General features: G+C 43.2%; 1 protein-coding gene and 3 pseudogenes across 1 annotated transcript in view; all 4 read left to right on the top strand.

Annotated features, from left to right (window-relative positions):
* Positions 1-4764, top strand: part of LOC117355286 — a 194238-nt pseudogene extending 189474 nt beyond the window's left edge.
* LOC117355248 (oocyte zinc finger protein XlCOF6-like) overlaps positions 1-22648 on the top strand; it is a 127599-nt gene that overhangs the window by 16726 nt on the left and 88225 nt on the right. The window lies entirely within an intron of this gene.
* Positions 16157-22648, top strand: part of LOC117355269 — a 193054-nt pseudogene continuing 186562 nt past the window's right edge.
* LOC117355285 overlaps positions 17089-22648 on the top strand; it is a 34162-nt pseudogene continuing 28602 nt past the window's right edge.

Raw genomic sequence — 22648 nt, 5'->3', positions numbered from 1 at the left:
CGCACAGAAAATATTAATTATCATTTATATTCCACGGGTTTTCAAAGAGGTCAAGGCAGATGACTTTATGCAATGTCACCTCAGGAACAACTATACAAAAATAGACAAATATACCCCCCTCCCTTTTTACTAAATCATGATAGCGGTTTTTAGCGCAGGGAGCTGCGCTGATTGCCCCACGTTGCTCTCGATGCTCATAGGCTCCCTGCGTTAAAAACCACTATCGTGGTTTAGTAAAAGGGGGCCATTATGCAAAATATAGACAGCAGATATAAATTCTCAAAACGGACACATTTTGATCACTAAATTGAAAATAAAATCATTTTTCCTACCTTTGTTGTCTGGTGATTTCATGAGTCTCTGGATGCACTTTTTTCTTCTGACTGTGCATCCAATATTTCTTCCCTTCTTTCAGCCTCCTGTATGCTTCCTGTCCTCCAGACCTCATTCCCTCCCCCAACTTTTTCTTTCTTTCTCTATGTCCCCTTTCTTTCTGTATGTCTGTCTTTCTCCGTGCTCCATTTCTGTCTGTCTCCTGTCACCCTTCTTTCTTTCTGTCTCCCTGCCCCCCTTTCTTTCTTTCTCCCTGCCCTCCCCCAAGCCACCGCCATCGGGGAACAAGCCGCCACCGCCGCTCTCCTTGCTTCCCTTCCCCGTAAAGAGGACGCTGAAGCACCAGGCCGACCAACCTTCCCCACCTGATGTCAATTCTAACGTTGGAGAGGAAGTTCCAGAGGTTGGTTGGCCCGGCGCTTCAGTGTCCTCTTTACAGGGAAGGGAAGCAGGTTGGGCACCCCTGCTCTAGCTAGCAGAGCCGCACTCAAGTGGCTAAAGAGCCGCGGTTTGCCAATCATTGCCCTAGCTGATTGCCTGGCAGGGACAATTGCATTCAACTACATCTGAATTCTGTGTGGTAGCGCTTCCCTGAATATTTTAATAGAGAGCAGTGAACTACTACACTGTTGACCCATAATATGCTATTAGTTTCTTGATCTTTGCCAGCCTATTTTAATGCAACAACAAAAAGACCTGTGAATGCTGATATTCTGAAAATAAAAATACATATGAAAAAGTCCAACCGGACCCTACACGCCTTTCTTAGGGGTCCAATTGATGTCAAATGCACAAATAGAGAAATGGACCTAAAACAGTGTACTTGTCTATATGCAAAACACAAATGGCACAAAAAAAAAATCAACATCCACAGGTTGTTTTTTTTTTTGTTGTTGGATTGATTCTTCTGTGGATTTTTGGGTCTTCTTTTTTTCTTTTGTTGTGTAGCCTGTTTTAATCAACAGGCATTAATCTGTTTGTTTTCATATAAGGGAGTAAAGTGTGTTATAAAGAAAAACCAAAAAACTGAAGATTCCTGAAAGCTCTCTCAACACATCACCTCTACTGACACCCTTGTTTTGTTTTATGCTATAATTCCCAGGTACATTAGATAGATTGTGAGGGAAAATGTTTGAGGATCTGAATAAATATATTCTGTCCCGAGTCCCCTTAGGAGATTGGTAAAGTTATGTTTTGAAAAAAAACCCCTAAATCAAATTACTTAGCTTTTGTTCAACATCAAGTCATGTAAAAACAACTTTTCACCATCTGCCAATTAAAGGGTTAATACAAGCAGGAATAAAATGAATTACTTAAGAAATGCTTTATTAAAGATTTTATATCGTATCTAAGAATGCACAAAATAATCCAAATGAGAGATAAACATTCTACATCTTTATATTATGATACAAAACTTTTCTTGTCATCAAACAGGTTTAAACTGTCACCAGAGGATCCATGAGAGTGAGAGGCCATTCACAAGTCCAAAATGTGGCAAAAGTTTTAATCACCAATCAAATTTAAGAAGACTTGAGAGGATTCATACCAGAAAGAGACTGTATACCTGTTCAGAATGTGGGAAAAACTTTACTCGGCAATCAACTTTAAAAATGCACGAGAGGATTCATACTGGAGAGAAACCATATACCTGTTCAGAATGTGGGAAAAACTTTACTCAGCAATCACATTTAATAACGCACAGGAGGATTCATACTGGAGAGAAACCATATACCTGTTCAGAATGTGGGAAAAGCTTTACTCAGCAATCAGCTTTAAAAAAGCATGAAATGATGCATACTGGAGAGAAACCATATACCTGTTCAGAATGTGGTAAAAGATTTAATCAGCAATCACATTTAATAACGCACAAGAGAATTCATACTGGACAGAAACCATATGCCTGTTCAGAATGTGGTAAAAGATACAGTCATCTTTCAGCTTTAAAAATGCACGAGAGGATGCATACTGGAGAGAAACCATATACCTGTTCAGAATGTGGTAAAAGATTTAATCGGAAATCACAATTAATAACACACAGGAGGATTCATACTGGAGAGAAACCATATACCTGTTCAGAATGTGGGAAAAGGTTTACTCTGCAGTCAACTTTAAAAATGCACGAGAGGATGCATATTGGCGAGAAACCATATACCTGTTCAGAATGTGGGAAAAGATTTAATCGGCAATCACATTTAATAACGCACAGGAGGATTCATACTGGACAGAAACCATATGTCTGTTCAGAATGTGGGAAAAGATACAGTCATCTTTCAGCTTTAAAAATGCATGAAAGGATTCATACTGGAGATAAAGCATATATCTGTTCAGAATGTGGTAAAAGATACAGTCATTCAGCTTTAAAAATGCACGAGAGGATTCATACTGGAGAGAAACCTGCTCAGAATGTAGGAAAATCTTTACTCAGCAATCAACTTTAAAAATGCACGAGAGGATGCATACTGGCGGGAAACCATATACCTGTTCAGAATGTGGGAAAAGCTTTACTCAGCAAACACATTTAATAATGCACATGAGGATTCACTCTGAAGAGAAACCATTTACCTGTTCAGAATGTGGGGAAAGCTTTAGTGTTCAGTCAATTTTAAAAATACATGAGAGGATGCATACTGGAGAGAAACCATATACCTGTTCAGAATGTGGGAAAAGCTTTACTCGGCATTCAAGTTTAAAAATGCACAAGAGGATGCATACTGGAGAGAAACCATATACCTGTTCAGAATGTGGAAAAAGCTTTACTCGGCAATCAGCTTTAAAAATGCACGAGAGGATTCATAATGGAGAGAAACCATATACCTGTTCAGAATGTGGAAAAAGCTTTACTCGGCAATCAGTTTTAAAAATGCACGAGAGGATTCATACTGGAGAGAAACCATATATCTGTTCAGAATGTGGGAAAAGCTTTACTCAGCAATCGGCTTTAAAAATGCACGAAAGGATGCATACTGGAGAGAAACCATATACCTGTTCAGAATGTGGTAAAAGATTTAATCAGCAATCACATTTAATAACGCACAGGGGGATTCATACTGGAGAGAAACCATATACCTGTTCAGAATGTAGCAAAAGCTTTACTCAGCACTATAATTTAAAAATGCACAAGAGGACTCATATTGGAGTAAAATCATATACTGGTCAGAATGTGGTAAAAACTTAAATGAAAGTCACATGAGGCATAAGAGGACTCAAAGAGGAGGTATAGAAAGGTGTATACGAATATCCAGGAGTGGAAGAAGGGACAATCCTGAGAGAAAATATTGGCATTTCTTGCTCTCTTATATATCTTTGGTATTTTTTACTTTCAGTGTAAATTTTTTTTAAAATATCATAGATATAATTTGAGATACCACGTCAGTAAATATATCAGTGGCTACCTTCCCCACACATTCTACCAACATGGTTCTGACATCTCCCACGAGCAGTTCTGAAGTTGGGCTTTAATGGAGATTGTCTATGATGCTCCATGGGATGTAATCAGTTCTGGGGCCAGCATGTGCCTGTGTATTCATGAGTGGAGCTTACAAAAATAGGCAGTGATTTAGGGCAGATCTCTGCACGCTGGCCACTAAATTTATTCTCATACTTTTCTCACACCTTCAGGCCTACTGTCATATACCTCAAATCTCATCCAGGTTTAAACTGTCCTCAGAAGATCCATGAGAGTGAGAGGCCAAGTCCAGAATGTGGTAAAAGATATAGTAATTCTTCAGATTTAAAAAGGCACAAGAGGATTCATACTGGAGAGAGACCCTATATATGTCTAGAATGTGGTAAAAGCTTTAGTCAGCAATAAGATTTTAATTAACTTGAAAGGATTCATAGTGGAGAAAACCCATCTATCTGTCCAGAATGTGGTAAAAGCTTTAATTAGCAATCACATTTAAATATTCACGAGAGGAGTCATACTGGAGAGAAACCATATACTAGTTCAGAATGTGGTAAAAACTTTAAATGGCAATCAAATTTAAAAGAGCACAGATTCATACTGGAGTAAAACCATATACATGTTCTGAATGTGATAAAAGCTTTATTCAGCAATCGCATTTAAATCTGTACAAGAGGCTTCATACTGGTCAAAATGTGGGCAAATCCTAAATGCAAATCACATTAGATAAATATAAAAAGATTCACACAGAAGGTACAAAATGAAGGTGTATATGAATGTCCAGGAGTGGCGGAAGGAGCAACTATCAAGCAGACATTCCTGAGAAAAAATATTGGCATTTTCTGCTCTGTTATTTTTGACTTTTAGTTTATGCCTAGACTGTACGTTCTTAGATGTGAAGAGGGAATCAGCCTCATAGAAATAGATTTTAAACCTGTAAATATTTAAGCCTGTAAACCGCTCTGAACTGTTTTGTGGTATTGCGGTATACAAAAATAAAGTTATTATTATTATTATTTTAGACAATGCTCACTGTCCCCGGCTGAATATTGTCCTATAACAATTCAGCAATTAATACAAATTGGAAAACAACTAATTATATATACAAACTGTGATTATTTGGAATATACAAAGTAATCCATGTGAGAGAGAAATATTGTACAGCGTTATATTATGATTAAAACCTTTTATCCGTCAATGAAAACAAAAACAAAAAACTGTGGATACAGATGTTCTAGAGATAATTTATTATACACTGACATATAAAAACATGAAAATTCAGTTTAAAAAAATACAGTGATAAAATTCAAACCGGACCCTACATGGTCCATGTATCGGTGAACACGCCTTCCTCAGGGGTCCTAAAAGGAAGAGGTGAGAAAGATAAAAAGATAGAAAGATAAGAAATGACTGTGATGCCAATCTGGAGCATGCATATTAGTGTCTATACTCGACTGCAAGATAAAACAAGTGAGCCAAGTGTGATCATGACAGAGAAATAGACAGAGAGATAGACAGAGAAAGAGATAGATCTGTATTGCAAAGAGGCTTTTATAGCTTGGAATCTTATTCTGAATATAGAAAACTATTGAGCTTCAATAGAAGTTAAATCTCCCCCTCCTTAGTAAACTTGTGCTAGACAGAAGAATAATAGGCTGAAGTCATATGTGATTTCCAGTATGTCTCTGACAATAGTTTCTGATTAACTTTAGTTATCTGTGCACCTGGACCCATAATAATCCTAAGCACCCTCTTAATCAGACATTAACACCTTTTAGCTAATCATGATTTAATCAGGGCTATTTGAAACCATCTTTTAGGGCTGCTTTCTGTGAATTCTGTGCACTCAGGGTCTATCTGCATTCACATGCCAAGGTCAGATTGATATAATTTCCTATAGGCCTTTGCTGACATTAGTTATGCCAACTGAAAATGCTGATTGCTAGCAATAGTTATGCTGACATATATGACTTTGAAGAGACTTCATTTAGAATATTGTGTCCAATTCTAGAGGCCGCACCTTCATAAAGATATAAAACGGATGGAGTTGGTCCAAAGGAAGGCAACTAAAATGGTGTGTGGTCTTCGTCATAAGGCATATGGGGACAGACTTAAAGATCTCAATCTGTATACTTTGGAAGAAAAGCAGGAGAGAGGAGATATGATAGAGACATTTAAATACCTACGTAGTGTAAATGCGCATGAGTCGAGTCTCTTTTATTTGAAATGAAGCTCTGGAATGAGAGGGCATAGGATGAAGTTAAGAGGTGATAGGCTCAGGAGTAATCTAAGGAAATACTTTTTTACAGAAAGGGTGGTAAACGCGTGGAACAGTCTCCCGGCAGATGAGATGGAGGCAGAGACTGTGTCTGAGTTCAAAAGGGCCTGGGATAGGCCCGTGAGATCTCTCAGAGAGAGAAAGAGATAATGGTTACTGTGGATGGGCAGACTAGATGGGCCATTTGGCCTTTATCTAAGAAAAACATACAGAAATAAGCATAGAAACATGAAATAGACTGCAGATAAGGGCCACGGCCCATCAAGTCTGCCCACCCCAATAACCCTCCCCTACCTTTCTCTGTGAAGAGATCCCAAGTGACAATCCCATTTTGTCTTAAAATCAGGCACGCTGCTGGCCTCGATTACCTGTAGTGGAAGATTATTCCAGTGATCAACCACCCTTTCGGTGAAGAAGTATTTCCTGGTGTCACCGTGTAGTTTCTCACCCCTGATTTTCCACGGATGCCCTCTTGTTGCCATGGGGCCTTTGAAAAAGAAGATATCTTCTTCCACCTTAATTCGGCCAGTGAGATATTTGAACGTCTCGATCATGTCTCCCCTCTCTCTGCGTTCCTCGAGTGAGTATAGCTGCAATTTTTTCAGCCGTTCCTCATACGGGAGATCCTTGAGTCCCGAGACCATTCGGGTGACCATTCGCTGGACTGACTCAAGTCTCAGCACATCTTTGCGGTAATGCGACCTCCAGAATTGTACACAGTATTCCAGATGGGGTTTCACCATGGATCTATACAATGGCATAATGACTTTGGGCTTATGGCTGACGAAACTCCTACGTATACAACCTATGATTTGTCTAGTCTTAGATGAAGCTTTCTCCACTTGCTTGTCAGTCTTCATGTCCTCACTGATGATCACCCCTAAGTCACGTTCTGCTACAGTCCTCGCTAGGATCTCACCATTAAGGGTGTAAGTCTTGCATGGATTTTGGCTGCCAAGGTGCATGACTTTACATTTTTCGGTATTGAAACTTAGTTGCCAGGACTTGTACCAGCGCTCCAGTAGGAGTAGGTCGTACACCAAACTGTCGGGCTTTGAGTTTCCGTCCGGCACTGTGCTTTTGTCTGTTGTGTTCTTGCCTACTACATTGCATAATTTGGCGTCATCGGTGAATAGCGCTATTTTACTTCGAAGCCCCTCAGCCAAGTCCCTTATGAAGATGTTGAATAGGATCAAGCCCAAGACCGAGCCCTGCGGCACTCCACTGATCACCTCCGTCATTTCGGAGGGGGTGCCGTTTACCACCACCCTCTGAAGCCTACCTCCAAGCCAGTCCCTAACCCATGCTGTCAATGTGTCTCCCAATCCTATAGAGCTCATCTTGCTCAACAACCTGCGGTGTAGTACGCTATTGAATGCTTTGCTGAAGTCCAAGTATACGATGTCCAGGGACTCCCCAACATCCAGCTTCCCCGTCACCCAGTCAAAGAAGCCGATTAGGTTGGATTGGCAGGACCTCCCCTTGGTAAATCCATGTTGACGGGTATCTTGTAGATTCTCCTCATTCAGGATCGTATCCAATTGGTGTTTGATTAGAGTTTCCATTAGCTTGCTCACTATTGATGCGAGACTCACCGGTCTGTAGTTAGCAGCCTCCGTCCTGCATTCTTTTTTGTGGAATGGAATGACATTAGCCATTTTCCAGTCCAATGGGACTCTACCTGTACTAAGGGAGAGATTGAAGAGCACAGATAGCGGTTCCGCCAAGACATCACTTAGTTCCCTGAGTACCCTGGGGTGTAGGTTGTCTGGCCCCATTGCTTTGTTAACCTTGAGATTAGACAGCTCACAGTGGACATTGCTGGGCTTAAACTCGAAATTTCGAGCTATCCCTTGTCTGCAGCTGAGGGCCAGATCCCAGTGCCTCACGGGTGAAGACTGAGCAGAAGTATTCATTTAAAAGTTCGGCTTTTTCGGAGTCCGATTCTACATAGTTCCCATCTGGTTTCCTAAGGCCCGCCTGTGTTTCTGTTTCTGTCACTAATACACCTGAAGAAGGATTTATCGCCCTTCTTAATGTTCTTCGCTAGATTCTCCTCCATTCGGAATTTGACCTCTCTGACCGCTGTTTTGACGGCTCTTGACTTGGCCAGATAGTCTTCTCTAGAGTTCTGCTTCCCTGATTGTTTGTAAGAAATGAACGCTCTTTTCTTTTCTTTTATGAGGTCTGAGATCTCTGCAGAGAACCACTGTGGCTTATTGTTTCTTTGCCGTTTACTTACCAATTTTATATAGCGGTTGGTTGCTTCTTGTATGGTAGCTTTCAGAGTTGACCACATTACTTCTACATTATCTGTTTCTGCTCGGTTATGCAGCGCCTGATGGATGAAATCCCCCATGCCCTCAAAGTTGGCGTCCTTGAAGCTAAGGACCTTGGTTAATGTGTTAGATTTGGCGAAACCTTTCCTGAGATTGAATCATACCATGTTGTGGTCACTGGAGGCCAACGTGTCGCCCACCGAGACCTCTGTGACACTTTCTCAATTGGTAAGTATCAGGTCCAGTATTGCCCGATCCCTTGTTGGCTCCAATACCAGTTGCCTGAGTCTTGCTCCCTGAATAGAGTTTAATAGCCTCCTGCTGCTGCTGGTCGCAGAGGAAAGTGTGGTCCAGTCCACATCAGGCATATTGAAGTCACCTAACAATACTGTGTCCCCATGCAAGGTGATATTCTCTATATCCCCGATTAATTCCATATCCAGGTTATCCTGTTGTCTTGGGGGTCTGTATACTACACCAAGATACAGGCATTTGTCCTTCCCCCTGGCCAAATTCACCCAAAGGGATTCCCTGTGTACCTGACATCTGCGATTCTGATGACTTTAATGTCATCTTTGGTATATAGTGCTACCCCTCCTCCCATTTTGCAGAGTTAAAGTTAAATGGGAATAGATTCTGTACAAACATAAGGAAGTTCTTCTTCACCCAGAGAGTGGTAGAAAACTGGAACACTCTTCCGGAGGCTGTTATAGGGGAAAACACCCTTCAGGGATTCAAGACAGTTAGCAAGTTCCTGCTGAAACAGAACTTACGTAGGTAAGGCTAGTCTCAGTTAGGGGACTGGGCTTTGACCTAAGGGCCGCCGTGGGAGTGGACTGCTGGGCACGATGGACCACTAGTCTGACCCAAAGGCAAAAAGGGCAAACAGAATGCTGGGAATGAATAAGAAGGGGATCACGAACAGATCGGAGAAGGTTATCATGTCGCTGTACCGGGCCATGGTACGCCCTCACCTGGAATACTGCATCCAGCACTGGTCGCCATACATAAAGAAGGACACAGTACTACTTGAAAGGGTCCAGAGAAGAGCGACTAAAATGGTTAAGGGGCTGGAGAAGTTGCCGTACTGTGAGAAGTTAGAGAAACTAGGCCTCTTCTCCCTTGAAAAGAGGAGACTGAGAGGGGACATGATCGAAACGTTCAACATAATGAAGGGAACAGACTTAATAGATAAAGACAGATTGTTCACCCTCTCCAAGGTAGGGAGAACGAGAGGGCACTCTCTAAAGTTGAAAGGGGATAGATTCCGTACGAACATAAGGAAGTTCTTCACCCAGAGAGTGGTAGAAAACTGGAACACTCTTCCGGAGGTTGTCATAGGGGAAAACACCCTCCAGGGATTCAAGACAAAGTTAGACAAGTTCCTGCTGAACCAGAACGTACGCAGGTAAGGCTAGACTCAGGGCACTGGTCTTTGACCTAAGGGCCGCCGCATGAGTAGACTGCTGGGCACGATGGACCACTGGACTGACCCAGCAGCGACAATTCTTATGTTCTATGTTAAGGGGCTAGAGGAGTTGCAGTACAATGACAGATTAGAGAAACTAGGCCTCTTCTCCCTTGAAAAGAGTAGACTGAGAGAAGACATGATTGAAACATTCAAGATAATGGAGGGAATAGATTTACTAGATAAAGACAGGTTGTTCACCTTCTCCAAGGTAGAGAGAACGAGAGGGCACTCTCTAAAGTTAAAAGGGGATAGATTCCGTACAAATGTAAGGAAGTTCTTCTTCACCCAGAGAGTGGTAGAAAGCTGGAACGCTCTCCGGAGGCTGTCATAGGGGAAAACACCCTTCAGACATTCAAGAGAAAGTTGGACAAGTACGCAGGTGAGGCTGGACTCATTTAGAGCACTGGTCTTTGACCTAAGGACCGCCACATGAGAGGACTGCTGGGCACGATGGACCACTGGTCTGACCCAGCAGCGGCAATCCTTATGTTCTAAAGTTTAGTAAAGACAGTATGTGGAAACGGAAGCATTTTATTTTGGTTCATCCAGTTGCTAACAGGATCAGAGTCATGGGTGAAATACAGTTCTGACCCCAATCTGTTGGGCCTCTGAGATCATATGGCTGTGTTTATCAGACTCAGGAGTTCATAGCTGCAGGTTCAGTCATCAAACTGAAATGCCAGTTGGGTATTCTCCTTATAGCTGCCTGCCACCGGTCTCCATTTTAACATAAGAACATAAGCAATGCCTCCACTGGGTCAGACCCGAGGTCCATCGTGCCCAGCAGTCCGCTCACGCGGCGGCCCAACAGGTCCAGGACCTGTGCAGTAATCTTCTATCTATACCCCTCTATCCCCATTTCCAGTAGGAATTTGTCCAATCCTTTCTTGAACCCCAGTACCGTACTCTGCCTTATAACGTCCTCTGGAAGCGCATTCCAAGTGTCCACCACACGTTGGGTAAAGAAGAACTTCCTAGCATTCGTTTTGAATCTGTCCCCTTTCAACTTTTCCGAATGCCCTCTTGTTCTCTTATTTTTCGAAAGTTCGAAGAATCTGTCCCTCTCTACTCTCTCTGTGCCCTTCATGATCTTGTAAGTCTCTATCATATCCCCTCTAAGTCTCCTCTTCTCCAGGGAAAAGAGACCCAGCTTCTCCAATCTCTCAGAATATGACAGGTTTTCCATACCTATTATCAGACGTGTTGCTCTCCTTTGAACCCTCTCGACTAACGCCATATCCTTCTTAAGATACGGCGACCAATATTGGACGCAGTACTCCAAATGCGGGCGCACCATCGCCCGATACAACGGCAGGATAACTTCTTTCGTTCTGGCTGTAATACCCTTAACCTAGTATCTTCTGCTCTAGTAAAAGAAAAAAAACAAACTAGGTTATAACGATGAAAAAGAATGTAACAGAAACACACTCACATTTTACACATTTATCTTCTTTTCTGCATTTAGGGAGAAGAGGCAGAGTGAGAAGAAAGGCCCATCTGACCTGTTCATTTTGCCTTTCTGTTAGGATCTGTCTTTACCTTGGCTTCCCTACAGCTAACAATATTCTGTACTTATCCCATGTTTTTAAAACAATTCTGATATTCTTTTGGTCAGGAAATATTTCTGTATGTTGTTCCTGGATCTTTTCACTTTAATATCATCATGACATTCTTGTTCAATTTAGGTCACATTCTAATTTCTGGCACTGGTAACTCCCCTACATCTTCCTCGGTGAAGACCAAAGCAAATAATTCATTTCATTTCTCCGCTATGGCCTTGTCTTCCCCGAGAGCCCCTTCTACAGAATACAGCTATTAGATTAATCTTCAGATTGAAGAAAAGTGATAAGATTTCACCTTACCTATGAGAATTACACGGGTTACCTATAGGAGGGAGAATACTTTATAAATTCTATTGTATACTATTTAAAATACATTTTAGAGAAACTCCTGCATATATGCCCCAACACTTTTATTTTTCAAATAGCCCATCTTTGAACTTAAGAAATAATGACACTTTTCGGTATCCAGTCATTAAGAACATAAGATAGTAGATGACGGCAGATAAAGACCCGAATGGTCCATCCAGTCTGCCCAACCTGATTCAATTAAAATTTTTTTTTGTTTGTTTAATTTTTTCTTCTTAGCTATTTCTGGGCAAGAATCCAAAGCTTTACCCTGTACTGTGCTTGGGTTCCAACTGCCGAAATCTCTGTTAAGACTTACTCCAGCCCATCTACACCCTCCCAGCCATTGAAGCCCTCCCCTGCCCATCCTCCACCAAACGGCCATATAGAGACACAGACCATGCAAGTCTGCCCAGTAACCTGCCTAGTTCAATATTTAATATTATTTTCTGATTCTAAATCTTCTGTGTTCATCCCATGCTTCTTTGAACTCAGTCACAGTTTTACTCTCCATCACCTCTCTCGGGAGCGCATTCCAGGCATCCACTACCCTCTCCGTAAATTAGAATTTCCTAACATTGCCCCTGAATCTACCACCCCTCAACCTCAAATTATGTCCTCTGGTTTTACCATTTTCTTTCTCTGGAAAAGATTTTGTTCGACGTTAATACCCTTCAAGTATTTGAACGTCTGAATCATATCTCCCCTGTCTCTCCTTTCCTCTAGGGCAGTGTTTTTCAACCTTTTTTGGGCAAAGGCACACTTGTTTCATGAAAAAAATCACGAGGCACACCACCATTAGAAAATGTTAAAAAATTTAACTCTCTGCTTATATTGACTATATATAAAGTAATTCTCTTGAATAGGAATCAAATAAACACAAAGAAAGTATTTTATAATTACTTTATTACGAAATAAAAATTATAAAAATTATAAAATACTTTATTCAGTGCGAAACCTGGGCCTGTTTGGCTGAACACAAAGCTGATATTCTGGCTGGAATCGAAGAAAGACACACACGTAGCTCTTCGTCAACAGCTCTCAGTCTCTCTCTGTATTTGGTTTTTATAGCATACAAAAATAGACAAATATACCCTCCATCCTTTTTATTAAACCACAATAGCAGTTTTTAGCGCAGGGAGCTCGCTGAATGTCCAGCGCTGCTCTTGACGCTCATAGGCTCCCTGCGCTAAAAACCACTATTGCGGTTTAGTAAAAGGGGACCATATTGTAAAATATAGACAGCAGATATAAATTCAGAACTGTGCATAGTAAGTGAAGGGAAGTTTTCATCTCTGGGAATTTACCCAGTTAACTATTAAGTTATTTGGGCAAATTCCTTTGAAAACTGTGGTAATACTGCCTCCACTTTGCTAAATTTAAAATCAAATCATTTTTCCTACCTTGTCTGGTGATTTCTGGTTGCACTTTCTTCTTCTGACTGTGCATCCAATCTTTCTTCCCTTCTATCAGCCTGTATGCTTTCTCTCCTCCACACCTCATTCCCTCCCCCAACTTTTTCTTCCTCTCTCCCTGACCTTTCTTTCTTTTTTTCTGTTTCTCTTCTTTCCTTCCGTTTCCCTGCCTGCCCCCTTTCTTTCTTTCTCCCTGCCGTTCCCCAAGCCACTGCCACTGCCGCTGCCATCGGGGAACAGGACCCACCAATGGATAACAGGCCCCAAAGCCAACGCGGACGCATGCTCTCCCTGACGTCAATTGTGCAATCGGAGAGGAAGTTCCGCCCAGCCAGGCAGCGATTGGCTGGCCCGAACTTCCTCTCCAACTGCAGAATTGACGTCGGGGAGAGGAAGACTGTTCGGCTCGATAGATTAGATCGCCAAGACAAAGTGAGTCCTGGGTGATCGACTCACTTTGCCTTGGCGAGCTACTGGCGCCCCTGCCTCGGGCCCCCTGTCAGCTCCGGGCCCGGCGGCCCTGCGGCACACCAGGCAACATCTCGCGGCACACTAGTGTGCCGCGGAACAGCGGTTGAAAAACACTGCTCTAGGGTATACATATTCAGGGATTCCAGTCTCTCCTCATACGTCTTCTGGCGCAAGCCTCCTATCATTTTAGTCGCTCTCCTCTGGACCGCCTCAAGTCTTCTTACGTCTTTCACCAGATACGGTCTCCAAAACTGAACACAATACTCCAAGTGGGGCCTCACCAATGACCTGTACAGGGGCGTCAACATCTTCTTCCTTCTACTGACTATGCCTCTCTTTATACAGCCCAGCATCCTTCTGGCAGCAGCCACTGCCTTGTCACACTGTTTTTTCGCCTTTAGATCTTCAAACACTATAACCCCAAGATTCCTCTCGCCGTCCGTGCATATCAGCTTCTCTCCTCCCAGCATATACGGTTCCTTCCTATTATTAATCCCCAAATGCATTACTCTGCATTTCTTTGCATTGAATTTTAGTTGCCAGGCATTAGACCATTCCTCTAACTTTTGCAGATCCTTTTTCATATTCTCCACTCCCTCTTCTGTGTCTACTCTGTTACAAATCTTGGTATCATCTGCAAAAAGGCACACTTTTCCTTCTAACCCTTCAGCAATGTCACTCACAAACATATTGAACAGGATTGGCCCCAGCACCGAACCCTGAGGGACTCCACTAGTCACCTTTCCTTCCTTCGAGCGACTTCCATTAACCACCACCCTCTGGCGTCTGTCCGACAGCCAGTTTCTGACCCAGTTCACCACTTTGGTTCCTAACTTCAGCCCTTCGTTCAACAGCCTCCTATGAGGATACAATTAGATCTTTTAATTCCACGTGGGAATATTAAGCAGCAAAGCTTTGGAAAACATTATCAACTAATAGTAACCAGCAATTTAATTTTAAGTGGGAAGGACTTTGATTCACAGTTTTTCCAACTTTGTTTTTTTTCTGGACATTCTTACTATGGAGTGTTTCTGGCTTGCACAAGCAAAAAAAAAAATCCAACAGAATTGCAGAAATGATGTACAAAAAAACCAAAGAATATGGTCCCTACATGGTCCGTATTTCGAAGAACACTCCTTTCTTCCTCAGGGGTCCTAATGTCAAAATGTAAACTAATCAAATGAGGTGTATGCATTACCAAAGAAAGTGTATTTTCTGTAAAACAGCCAATAGTGATGGTGAAGCTACCAATGGACGTATTAAAAAGTGACCTGTGAGGGGGATCGAGGAGGAACATTTAGATGCCAACTTGAATGTGGAGCCCTTCCACTCAGCTCCCTAGACCAGCTCCAGCCCCATCTGCCTTCCACTCAGCCCTCATCTCATTTCACTAGACCAGTCCAGAGCAGCAGACTCCCACCCCATGAGTGCAGCAGCCCTCATAAGCAGCGGAATCCCCTCACGAGTCCAGCAACCCCCACTGGAACTGGTGTGGGGGGGCTGAGTGGCAGGAGCTGAAGCTAGAAGGAATGGAAAGAGGTGCTGGGCCTGGAAAAAACAGAGGGTCTGGACCTGCAGGCTGCTAGACTCATGTTGGAGGGGGGCAGCTGAAACTGGAAGGAGGTAGGGGAAAGAGGTGCCAGACCCATGTTGGGTAGGGGGATAGGAGGTAGGGGATAGGAAGAGAGATGTTGGACCTGTAGGGAGGAGGAGAGGGAAGGGAAGGGAAAGAGAAGATGCTGAACCAAGGGGATGAAGGAAGTGAAATAGTGAACATATTGGTGTAAGGCTGTGCCCTAATGCACTCCCCTAACACTGTTCCTGCCATGATTTTTCTATGTAGCATTCTGTAATTTGGCTGGTTCAGTTTTCTCAGAGGAGGGGATCTTGGGGAGAGAGGGCTGTGGCTCACTGGTTCAGCTGCTGCCTCTATGTGAGATCAAATCCCAGTGCTGGGCAAGTCACTTAATCCCCCAGTGCCCACCTCTTTGAATGTCTGCTTTGGAATGCCAAAGTGACAAATAGGCAGTTTACAAGTCCCCATTCCCTTATTCTGTGAGATTTATATCAAATGACAATTGTACAGAATAGTTTCTTTTTATACTTGAATAAAATAAGTTCAATAATTATTCGAAGCTTGTTCGGATCAGACAGTTTGCAGGGACAGGGGCTGAGCTCTCAGGGACAGGGACACATTTCCCCCCACATCATTCTCGAACTCTAACAACCTCCCAGTCTTGGTTCTCCCTGTGCAGGATTCCTTGTTGGCATCTGCCGCAGTGTTTGTTGGCGGGAAAGTGTTTGTTGATTAGAAAGGAATTGGGGGAGGAGTCGAGAAGGTTGGTGATGTCACAAGGGAGAGGGCGGAGCTTCACAACAAAGGCTCTGCCCCTTATAATGCTGATTGGTCAGAATGATCTCTGGGGCGGGAAGAGGAGTGGAAGGTTCCGCCCTCTAGCAGGGAGAAGGCAGAAAGGAGGATTTCTCTGGGAGCGGGAAAAAGTGATGGGCTGAACTTTCTGCTCAACAAAGGAAAGAGTCGTCCATCTTGTGCTGGAGCCTCAAGTGCCCAGTTTCTTCTCACTCCAAGAAGCAACCTGGTCTAGAGGAAGAGCCCCAAATGGCTGCAGGAGCTTCTGCTCAGGTAGGTCTCCCCCTCCCCCACTTTTCCTGGCAGGGATGGGGGAGGGGACTTGGAATGCCACCACCACACTCCAAGGGGGCAATGGAGGGTTAAGGAGCAGCCCTGGGCTTCCATTCAGCCTCTCCTCACCTCATGGTCCAACACTCATTCATTCAAATGTGATTCTGTCCCTTATTCAACTTCTGAGTGAGTTACAGATAAAATATAATGGGAATAAAACCACCAGTAACAACGTATCTAATGTAGAACATATGGGACTAAAGTAAAGGAAGATGGGGAGGAAATGCAGTTAATATAGGAGAGACCAAAGGCTGCATTTTGACTGGTAGGAACTAGAGGAAGATTGAAATGTCAAATGGCAGATTCCTATGGGGAGAAAAGTCAGATCGTGGGAGCCCTGAATGGAGAATGCAAATGATCACTCTGCTTCAAATGGAGCCCCCTCAGATCAGGGATCGGACTTCTTTAAGAGAACTTTGACCCCACAGGGACAGAGTTGTCTTTTCAACATGTAACTTGTACTGTTTTTGCCATAATAAAAAGATTATTCTCATAAATGGCTCTTAAGAAGGCCTTTGAAGCCGTCTAGATATTCCAAAGCTCAGGAGCAACTGCTGGAAAGAGGGAACGGTAAATAATCTGCGATCTGAAGATCTTCTAAGGAGACGGGACATTTTTCAATGAATTGAGCAGATTTAGTTTGCATCGTTTTAAAAGTTATTCGTGAAATTTTATATGAAATCCTATGTTATTACATTTTACATTTAATCACTTGGCAACACATCCATGCTCCATATGTACGCCTCCCCCAACTTATGTGTATCATTTATACAATAATGGCTGATGGTGATGCTGAAGGTGTTGAGTATGTTCCTGGTTTGTGTTTCACATGCAGGTGAAGTTTGAGGACGTGGCTGTCTCTTTCTCCCAGGAGGAGTGGGAATATTTAGATGAAGGTCAGAAGGAGCTTTACAGGGAGGTGATGAAGGAGAATTATGAGACTCTGATCTCCCTAGGTAAGGACTAAAATATTCAACTAATAGGAGACATTTTTATGCAATTACTGTGTTTATAAAAACATGATGGCAGATAAGGTCAAATGGCCCATCCAGTCTGCCCATTCACAGTATCCACTATCTCCTCCTCTCCTTAAAAGATGCCACATGCCTGCCCCACACTTTTTTTTGTCTGTTCGATTTATTGTGTATGTTCTCTTTTGAACTTTGCATAGTGCGGTATAGAAATCAAGTTTTCAAGTTTATTAGGATTTTATATACCGCCAATCAAGGTTATCTAAGCGGTTTTACAGTCAGGTACTCAAGCATTTTCCCTATCTGTCCCGGTGGGCTCACAATCTATCTAACGTAGCTGAGGCTATGGAGGATTAAAGGGCAAATTCTACAAGAAGCGCCCAAAAGTTAGGCACTGTTCAGCGCAATTCTAATAAAATTGGGAGCTGTTTAATGAACCACGCTGAGGCGCCCAAGAAATAGGTCAGCTCTAGGTACAAGTAAACATTAGGCGCCTAGCTGAGTGCATAAGCACGCTTAAGAGCAGTGATTCTGGAACAGGGCTCCTAACATGTAGCCATGCCCGCGCCTAACATGCTTAGCGCCTATTGTTTTGAATGCCGCCTAAATTTTTAGAGGCGCCTTGTTACAGAATCGCACTTTCTTGATAGTCACCTAGGTTTCAATCAGTGCTGATTAAAAAGCTTAATTTGGCTTGTTGTTCAATTTAGATAGTGAGCAGAGTTTTGGTTCTACCCTGCTCATAGTGTAAGGATTGATGTGCCCCCCCAATGTATGGTTGGTGGGGTTATGTTAGGTGCTCTTACAAACGCCAGGTTGGATGTACTCGCGAGGCGCGTCTTCTCCCTACCTGCCCTGCTGCAGCACACAGCCCTCCCTTCCTTTGACATCAGCGCTGACATCGGGAAGCCTTCCGGTCGGCTGTGTGCTGCGGCAGGGCAGGTAGGGAAAAGGCAGTGGCGTACCAAGGGGGGACGGGGAGGGAGGTCCGCCCCGGGTGCAGCCTTGGGGGGGGTGCACAGCCGGCTAGGTCCCCTTACCTTTGTGGCGCTTTCCCCGACTGACCGACAACAGGCCCGGTCCGACAAACCTCCCTGCCCTTTAGCCGTGAATCTAAATTACCTTCTTACAGCAGCTTCAATACTCCAGCTGCTGTAAGAAGGTAATTTAGATTTGCAGCTACAGGGCAGGGAGGTTTGTCGGACCGGGCCTGTTCTGTTGTCGGTCGGGCCGGAAAGCACCACGAAGGTAAAGGGCAGGGAGAGAGAAAGGGAGGAAAGGTGGAGTGGAGAGGAAAAGACGCTTAAGGGAAATGGGTAAAACTGAGGGGGGAGAAGGACGCTGAAAGCACTGGAGAAGACAAAGGGGTGGAGAAGGATGCTGAAAGGACATGGGGAAGACGGGTGGGGGGAGAAGGACGCTGAAAAGACATGGGGAAGACAGAGGGGGAGAAGGACGCTGAAAGGACATGGGGAAGACAGAGGGGGAGAAGGATGCTGAAAGGACATGGGGAAGACGGGAAGGAGAAGGACACTGAAAGGACATGGGGAAGTCAGAGGGGGAGAAGGATGCTGAAAGGACATGGGGAAGACGGGGGAGAAGGATGCTGAAAGGACATGGGGAAGACAGAGGGGGAGAAGGACACTGAAAGCACATGTGGGAGACAGAGGGGGAGAAGGACGCTGACAGGACATGGGGAAGAGAGAGTGGGGAGAAGACGCTGGCAGGGAAGAAGACAGAGATGCCAGACTATGGGGGGAGCGGAGGGAAGAAGATGGGTGCCAGACCAATTTGGAAGGGGGAGAGAAATGGAGAGGCACAGTAACAGAGCAAATGGAAGACGAAGAGAGATAGTGGATAGAAGGAATTGAATGAGAACATGAGGAAAGCAGAAACCAGGCAACAAAGGTAGGAAAAAAATTATATTTCTTTTTTTTTTTGCTTTAAGATAAAGTAGTATATTAGTTGTGTTGATAAAAATTTATAAACATTAGAGGCTCTGGTAGAAACCCGTTTACAAAATATGTATTCTTCCCAATTAATAATTCCAAATAATAAAGTATTTTGCTTATTTGTAAATGAGTTTCTACCAGAGCCTTTAATTCAGTAGCATAATTAAATGAAATAACTATTTCAGAAGTTTATAGGGACTGGCGGGGATGGAGGGGAATCCTCACAGGGAAGGGTGGGAACGGAGGGGATACCTTGCGGGGATGCGTGGGGATGGAGGGATTCCTTGTGGGAATGGGTGGGGATGGGTGGGATTCCTCACGGGGACGGGTGGGACTTTGGCAGGGACGGGTGGCAATGGGTGGGATTTCTGTCCCCACGCAACTCTCTAGTCCCGAGTTCAATACCTTCACAGAAGATTCACCAGGAAGTAGACTCAAATGAGAAGCACAGCCAGAGGTGATTGCATAAAGAATATATTATAGAAATAGGCTTACAGTAAAGTAAGATTCATAAAAGTTACAATTAAGGAGAGAGCAAAGTTCCAGAGATAGAGAGAGAGATATAAGTTTTACAATTACAGAGAATGCTTCTGTGCTCTTGTGAATGAGAGAGAACACCCAAAGAAAGAGAGAGAGAGAGAGAGAAAGGGGGATGGGGAGGGTGATGTCTCAAGCTTCAGGTTCCAGTGATAGAGCAAGAGAAGGGGGTGATGCAAGAGGAGCCTTTATTAGCTTGGAATCTTATTCTAAATATAGAATCTATTGAACTTCAATAGAATCTATTGAAGTTAAGCATCCCCGTCCTTAGTAAACTGTGCTAGACTGGAGAAGAATAGACTGGAACATAAGAAGCGCCATCTCCGGATCAGACCTTCGGTCCATCAAGTCCGGCGATCCGCACACGCGGAGGCCCTGCCAGGTATACACCTGGCTTATTTTATAGCCAACCATATCTTTATATGCCTCTCTCAAGGAGATATGCATCTAGTTTGCTTTTGAAGCCTAGGACTGTCGATTCCGCAATAATCTCCCCTGGGAGAGTATTCCAGATGTCAACCACTCTCTGTGTGAAGCAGAACTTCCTGATATTAGTCCTGAACTTGTCCCCCCTTAGCTTCATTTCATGTCCTCTTGTCCGTGTCAAATTGGACAATGTAAATAATCTCTGCTCTATTTTGTCGATTCCTTTCAGTATTTTGAAGGTCTCGATCATATCCCCACGCAGTCTCCTCTTCTCAAGGGAGAACAATCCCAGTGTTTTAAGTCGATCCTCATATTCCAGTTTCTCCATACCCTTCACCAGTTTAGTCGCTCGTCTCTGCACCCTCTCCAGCAGTTTTATATCTTTCTTTAGGTAGGGAGACCAATGTTGGACGCAGTATTCCAAGTGGGGTCTGACCATTGCCCTATAAAGCGGCATTATAACTTTCTCCGATCTACTTGAGATTCCTTTCTTTATCATGCCCAACATTCTATTTGCCTTCTTTGCCGCTGCCGCGCATTGTGCCGACGGCTTCAGGGTCCTATCTATCAGTACACCCAGATCCCTTTCTTGTTCACTTTTTCCCAGAGTTGCACCTGACATTCTGTACTCGTATTCCTTATTTTTACTGCCTAAATGCATTACCTTGCATTTCTCCACGTTGAACTTCATCTGCCATTTCTCCGCCCATTTTTCTAACCAACACAAATCTCTCTGGAGTTCCTCACTGTCCTCCTGCGATCTGATTGCCCGGCAGAGTTTTGTGTCGTCTGCAAATTTGATGATCTCACTGGATGTTCCGTTTTCCAGGTCATTGATATAAATATTAAAAAGAATCGGCCCAAGTACCGAGCCCTGGGGTAAACCACTAGTCACTTTCTCCCAGTCGGAGAACTTCCCATTAATGCCCACTCTCTGCTTCCTGTTATCCAGCCATTTGCCTATCCATCTTTGTATATCTCCCTCTATGCCATGGCTTTGTAGTTTCCTGAGAAGTCTTTCGTGTGGGACTTTGTCAAATGCTTTCTGGAAGTCCAAGTATATTATGTCCACCGGCTTTCCACTATCAATTTGCTTGTTTACGGTCTCAAAGAATTGGAGTAAATTCGTCAAACACGATTTCGCTTTCCTGAATCCATGTTGACTGGGTTTCATCAAGTCGTGTGTGTCCAAGTGCTGAACTATGCTATCCTTGATCAGTGATTCAATCATCTTGCCGGGGACAGACGTAAGACTCACAGGTCTATAGTTGCCCGGTTCTCCTCTCGATCCTTTCTTGAAAATTGGCGTGACGTTCGCTTTCCTCCAGTCGTCTGGTATCTAACCAGTTCTGATTGACAGTCGCATGTAATTTCCAGTATGCCTCTGACAATATGTGTGCACCTGGATACATTGTATATCCTAAGCTGTCCATCCTAAGCATCAGACATTAACACATCTTCTTAGCACCTCTTTGTACCTCTTAGCTGCAAGATGGTTTGTTACCTTTTAAGCATGATTTAATTAGGGCTGTTTGAAACAGTCTGCCTGGATGTTTTCTGTATGTGAATTCTATGCATGAGCACTCAGGGCCTATCTGCATCCACATTCCAGAGTCAGATTGATATATTTTCCCATAGGCCTTTGCTGACATTGGTTAGGCTAACCCAATGCTAGGCTGACACATAGGTGCACTGAAATGATGATAATTGTACAAATATTTCCAATCAAATATTTTTTATTAAAATGTTACAGACATTCCTGAGTCATAAGGCATTTATTTGTACAATGGAGGCACATTACAAATCAGATAGTAGAAATGCAACTTCCCTGACTTAATGCCCTCAAAATTCCATTCTGCTAGGTTCACTTATATATACCTAATATATGATGACATTTTACTGCCTGCATATAATTGGTCAAGAATACTTGATACCATCTAAGGCGCTTGCATGCATATTGGGGGAGTATCTTTCCCCCTCACACAAGAATTCCTAAAAGTTACATTTTAATACTAGCTTATCTGATAAAGAAAAAGTATTACAATATAATCTACTTACAGAGGAAATATTATCCATACACACAGCTTTAAATAATTTCTCCTTAAAAGTCAAAATGCTGCTCCCATTTTACTGAGTCACTTAAGAGCATGCACTGAGAGAAGGGGAGTGGCCAATCCACTCCCACAAAACCTACATTTTCCTATATGAATCCTCCAGTACAATTTTTAGAGGTAATTATATTTCAATCTGAACCCATTAATAGTTTACTAAAATTTAATTCTTCGTATTTGCATTTTGTATATTCAATTATCATTTCTAACTTTACCCTGCAAAAAAAGGAGAGGGAACCCCCTCCCCTGGAATGTAATCTCTCTAGTAAGAAGAAAGGTCCATCTCTTGTGGTATGCAGACTATGCCTGCTAGGAGTGTCCCTAGAGCAGTGCACAAGTCTAAACCAAGCTCCACTCAAATATCCCCTTTTAAAGCACAAATTGAGTCAA

Source organism: Geotrypetes seraphini, chromosome 2, assembly GCF_902459505.1.
Source record: "Geotrypetes seraphini chromosome 2, aGeoSer1.1, whole genome shotgun sequence".
NCBI lineage: Eukaryota > Metazoa > Chordata > Amphibia > Gymnophiona > Dermophiidae > Geotrypetes > Geotrypetes seraphini.
This window is presented reverse-complemented; position numbering and strand designations above follow the sequence as displayed.